Source organism: Bison bison, unplaced genomic scaffold, assembly GCF_000754665.1.
Source record: "Bison bison bison isolate TAMUID 2011002044 unplaced genomic scaffold, Bison_UMD1.0 scf7180017864236, whole genome shotgun sequence".
Lineage (NCBI taxonomy): Eukaryota > Metazoa > Chordata > Mammalia > Artiodactyla > Bovidae > Bison > Bison bison.
Window position 1 is genome coordinate 3,447,653 of NW_011494808.1, and position 6,018 is coordinate 3,453,670.

Below are 6,018 nucleotides of genomic sequence, written 5' to 3' on the forward strand. Positions count from 1 at the left end.
CCGATCTCCGAGGCCGCGGAGCAGCGGGAGCCTGTCCGCGGGTTCGGGGCGCAACCCCCGTGCCCCCGAGGAGCCTGCGCGCTCGCAGCCCGGGCGGCCACAAGACGCCGGAAAGGCGGGGGTGGGCCCAGGGCGGTGCCAGGAGCCCCTCGGCCGGGGGTCACCGGCGGAGTGGACGCTCCCAAAGGGCTGCGCGGGTTGTGGTCCCGCGGTCCCGGCGGCGATCGGGCTGCTTGTTAGGACCTTCCGCTCGGCCACGTGTCACTGCCGCCGCGCCTTTATTCTCTGGTTTCTCCCGCGAGCGTTTCTTGAGCTATTGCAGCGTGAACGCTTTGCCAGTGCTTGGCTGCGGGCTGGGAGCTACTGAGTCGTTTATACCTGTTGGCGCCCCGGGTTTACAGTGTTAGGGACCTATGACCTGCAGAAAGTAGCTGTTTTAATTATCCTTTCCGGCCGGGATCGATGTCATTTTCGCCAGATCAAAACTAAACAGTCTCCCGTGCTCTCGGGAAGGGAAGCCGCACTTAGGAACCGGGGGAAGCAGTATTTATTTGCCGAACAGGAAGAATGTGCCAAAATTTGGGTTGTGAACCTTCCTTTGGTTTTCAATCCAGGGTCTATATACAAAAGTTTAAGCAAGTTCTGGTACCACTGATATTTTGGGTTTAAAAACAAGGTTAGGGATTCAAAACTGATCTGTTTGAAAAAAAAAATTACTACACACTTCATACATGGAAAAGTTATAGATATGTTAAATAAATATGAATATATACATCACTATTGTGGACAGGGGATGTCGCCTGCCATTCCGATAAACAATGCATATTGTCTGCCAGTACCCCCAGCCGGACTTATATTAGTGCCCCAGGAGGGGCATTTAGGATGGAGAAAAAAAAAGCATACTGTCCCTACTAAAGATGTGTATCTGAAGAGTAATTTCAATGAGCCCAGAGTCTTGGGTCTAACAATGTGTTTTGTTTTTTTGTTTTGTTTTGTTTTGTTTTCAGCAAAAACTCCTGTATATCCTGACGCCTGCCTTAGCTCTTTGGAGCAGTTCTGCAGAGCTGGAGGCCATCTCCTGGGCTGTGGTCCCCAATAAGGTCCCTGAATAAAATGTAACTAGCAACTTCAGGTTGTGTATTTTTCTCAGGCAATGCCATGGTTATGTGTGAAGCCTAATATAGGTACTTCCTAATTATAATAACTGAAAAACAATTGTAAAGTTAGTGGTGAATTATCAAGTTAGTTTTAGAGGAAAGCACCAAGAGGACCAGGCCTTGCAACACCATGTAAAGCGCCAACCTTACCGAATCTGTCAAGGTTGGGATTCTTTTGTTTTGCTATGTTGCTCACAGGTACCATTCTACAAACGGCAACTTTAGTATCTCCCCACTTACCCCTAATTTTAAAAAATTATTTATTCTTGGTTGCGCTGGGTCTTCGTTGCTGCGCTGGGCTTTCTCTAGTTGCCAGGAGCCGGGGTACTCTCTCCTTGTGGAGCGCTGGCTCTAGGCTTGCAGACTCAGGAGTTCCAGTGTGTATAGGCTTGGTTACTTCCTGGCGTGTGGAATCTTTCTGGACCAGGGATTGAACCTTAGTGCCCTGCATTGGCAGGTGTTACTTTTTTTTTTTTTTCAATCAGTGGGCCACCACAGAAGTCCTACCCCAAATTTTAAAAACTTGGTTTTGTTTCATTAGCATCCTCAGTGATATCTTTAGGTAAGAGCCGCTGCTTTCCCCTCAGATCCTCCATACCTGAACTGTACTAGCGCTTTAGAAAGCATTATGGTTCCTAAAGCTGTTTCATGTCCTGTGATTATACACAGGAACAGCCTGCTTTTCTGTTCACTCTGTAGGCCGGGATGGATTGCTTGATGATAGAATTCTGTTGGCTTTGTAGAAAAGAAGAAGGTATGAAATTGATAATTTTTATGGTATAAAGTGAAGATCAAAAAAAATTGAGGGCTTGAACATTTTTTCATTATTTCATAGATTTGCATGTATAAATTGTGTAAGGTTTTCAAATGGCGAAGTGAAAGCCGCTCAGTCGTGTCCAACTCTTTGTAACCCCATGGACTATACAGTCCATGGAATTCTCCAGGCCAGAATACTGGCGTGGGTAGCCATTCCCTTCTCCAGGGCATCTTCCCAACCCAGGGATGGAACCCAGGTCTCCTGCGTTGCATTGCAGGCAGATTCTTTAGCAGCTGAACCACAAGGGAAGCATATGGCAAAAATGACTGATTAATCATTAAACACTATGTTTTGGGTCTAGGATTACAAAACAGAAACCAAAACAAAGCTGTGTACCTGTTCTTGAGTCTTCAGTTCTCTAGTGAAAGCTAGGGGCTAAATAAGGGAACTAGGGTGGGCTATAATTTAGATGCCAATTAATTTAGAATGCCTCTGACTTTTTGCCAGTTTAACATAAGACTTCTAGCTATTTTCTAGCAAACTTACTAATTTTGAAAGGTCTCCAACTAAATACTGGGTTAACCAATAAGTTCATTCAGGTTTTCCCAAAAGATGTAACAGAAAAACCTGAACAAATTTCTTGGCCAATCCAGTATTTGTCTTCAGTTCAGTTCAGTTCTGTTGCTCAGTCGTGTATGACTCTTTGCAACCCCATGGATTGCAGCACGCCAGGCCTCCCTGTCTATCACCAACTCCCGGAGTTCACTCAAACTCATGTCCATTGAGTTGGTGATGCCATCCAACCATCTCATCCTCTGTCATCCCCTTCTCCTCCCACCTTCAATCTTTCCCAGCATCAAGGTCTTTTCAAATGAGTCAGTTCTTCACGTCAGGTGCCAAAGTACTGGAGTTTCAGCTTCAGCATCAGTCCTTTCAATGAACACCCAGGACTGGTCTCCTTTAGGATGGACTGGTTGGATCTCTTTGCAGTCCAAGGGACTCTCAAAAGTCTTCTCCAACACCACAGTTCAAAAGCATCAATTCTTTAGCACTCAGCTTTCTTTATAGTCCAGTTCTCACATCCATACATGTCTACTAGAAAAGCCATAGCTTTGACTAGACAGACCTTTGTTGGTAAAGTAATGTCTTCACTTTTTAATATGCTGTCTAGGTTGGTCATAACTTTTCCTCCAAGGAGCAAGCGTCTTTGAATTTCTTGGCTGCAGTCACCATCTGCAGTGATTTTGGAGCCCCCCAAAATAAAGTCTGTCCCTGTTTCCACTATTTCCCCATCTATTTGCCATGAAGTGATGGGACCAGATGCCATGATCTTACTTTTCTGAATGTTGAGTTTTAAGCCAACTTTTTCACTTTCCTCTTTCACTTTCATCAACAGGCTCCTTAGTTCTTCTTCACTTTTTGCCATGAGGGTGGTGTCATGTTATTCATATTTCTCCCAACAATCTTGATTCCAGCTTGTGCTTCATCCAGCCCAGTGTTTCTCATGATGTATTCTGTGTGTAAGTTAAATAAGCAGGGTGACAGTACTCCTTGATGTACTCCTTTCCCTATTTGGAACCAGTCTGTTGTTCCATGTCCAATCCTAACTGTTGCTTCCTGATCTCCATACAGATTTCTCAAGAGTCAGGTCAGGTGGTCTGGTAGTCCCTTCTCTTTCAGAATATTCCACAGTTTATTGTGATCCACACAGTCAAAGGCTTTGGCATAGTCAATAAAGCAGAAGTAGATATTTTTCTGGAATTCTCTTGCTTTTTCAAAGATCCAATGAATGTTGGCAATCTGATCTCTGGTTCCGCTGCCTTTTCTAAATCCAGCTTAAACATCTGGAAGTTCACGGTTCACATACTGTTGAAGCCTGGCTTGGAGGATTTTGATCATTACTTTTCTAGCGTATGAGGTGAGTGCAATTGTGTGGTAGTTTGAACATTCTTTGGCATTGCCTTTCTTTGGGATTAGAATGAAAACTGATCTTTTCTATTCCTGTGGCCACTGCTAAGTTTTCCAACTTTGCTGACATACTGAGTGCAGCACTTTCACAGCATCATCTTTTCCAGCTCAACTGGAATTCCATCACCTCCACTAGCTTTGTTCGTAGAAATGCTTCCTAAGGCCCACTTGACCTCGAATTCCAGGATGTCTGGCTCTAGGTGAGTGGTCACACCACTGTGATGATCTAGGTCGTGAAGATCTTTTTTGTGTAGTTCTTCCATGTATTCTTGTCACCTCTTCTTAATATCTTCTGCTTCTGTTAGGTCCATATCATTTCTGTCCTTTATTGAGCCCATGTGCATGAAATGTTCCCTTGGTATCTCTAATTTTTTGGCAGAGATCTCTAGTCTTTCCCATTCTGTTGTTTTCCTCTATTTCTTTGCATTGATCGCTGAGGAAGGCTTTCTTAATCTCTCCTTGCTATTCTTTGGAACTCTGCATTCAAATGGGTGTATCTTTCCTTTTCTCCTTTGTCTTTAGCTTCTCTTCTAATCATAGCTATTTTTAAGGCCTCCTCGGACAACCATTTTGCCTTTTTGCATTTCTTTTTCATGGGGATGGTCTTGATCCCTGTCTCCTGTATGATGTCATGAACCTCCATCCATAGTTGTTCAGGCATTCTATCTCTGTTTTGGGGGGACACAATTCTACTTCTAACAGGTATTGAGATAATTTTAATTTTTATTCTTGTAGTTTTTCTGTAAGTTTGAAACTATTTCCAAATAAAACATTTTTAAAAATAAATTTCTACATGGCCTAGAGTGAATCACAAAACCTACTCCAGGAAGGGAAAAAGTATATCCCAAAAGAATGCAGGATTCTCCCAACTCACATACACAAGATGCTTGAAATGGATAACAAGGGCATTGACCAAACAGGACAAATTACAAAACTAGATGGGACCAGATTTATAAATGTGGATGCACTTACCAAGAATTCTAGATTCAACATGTCCAATAAGTCTAGGAGTACTCAGTCATGTCTGACTCTTTCTGATCCCCTGGACTATAGCCCTCCAGGCTCCTCCGTCCATGGGATTCTCCAGGCAAGAATTCAAGAGTGGGTTGCCTTGCCCTCCTCCAGGGGGTCTTCTCAACCCAGGGATTGAACCCAGGTCTCCTGTGTTGCAGGCAGATTCTTTACTGTCTGAATCACTAGGGAGGCCTACAGTGAAAGTGAAAGTGAAGTCACTCAGTCCTGTCTGACTCTTTGTGACCCCATGGACTGTAGCCTATCAGGCTCCTCAGTCCATGGGATTTTCCAGGCAAGTGTGCTGGAGTGGATTGCCATTTCCTTCTCCAGGGGATCTTCCCAACCCAGGAATCAAACCCAGGTCTCCTGCATTGTAGGCAGACGCTTTACCGTCTGAGCCACCAGGGAAGCCTAGATCAGATCAGATCAGATCAGTCGCTCAGTCGTGTCCGACTCTTTGCAACTCCATGAATCGCAGCACCCCAGGCCTCCCTGTCCATCACCAACTCCCGGAGTTCACTCAGACTCACGTGCATCGAGTCAGTAATGCCATCCAGCCACCTCATCCTCTGTTGTCCCCTTCTCCTCCTGCCCCCAATCCCTCCCAGCATCAGAGTCTTTTCCAATGAGTCAACTCTTTGCATGAGGTGGCCAAAGTACTGGAGTTTCAGCTTCAGCATCATTCCTTCCAAAGAAATCCCAGGGCTGATCTCCTTCAGAATGGACTGGTTGGATCTCCTTGCAGTCCAAGGGACTCGCAAGAGTCTTCTAAACACCACAGTTCAAAAGCATCAATTCTTCAGCGCTCAGCCTTCTTCACAGTCCAACTCTCACATCCATACATGACCACAGGGAAAACCATAGCCTTGACTAGACGAACCTTTGTTGGAAAGTAATGTCTCTGCTTTTGAATATGCTATCTAGGTTGGTCATAACTTTCCTTCCAAGGAGTAAGCGTCTTTTAATTTCATGGCTGCAGTCACCATCTGTAGTGATTTTGGAGCCCAGAAAAATAAAGTCTGACACTGTTTCCACTGTTTCCCCATCTATTTCCCATGAAGTGATGGGACCGGATGCCATGATCTTCGTTTTCTGAATGTTGAGCTTTAAGCCAATTTTTTC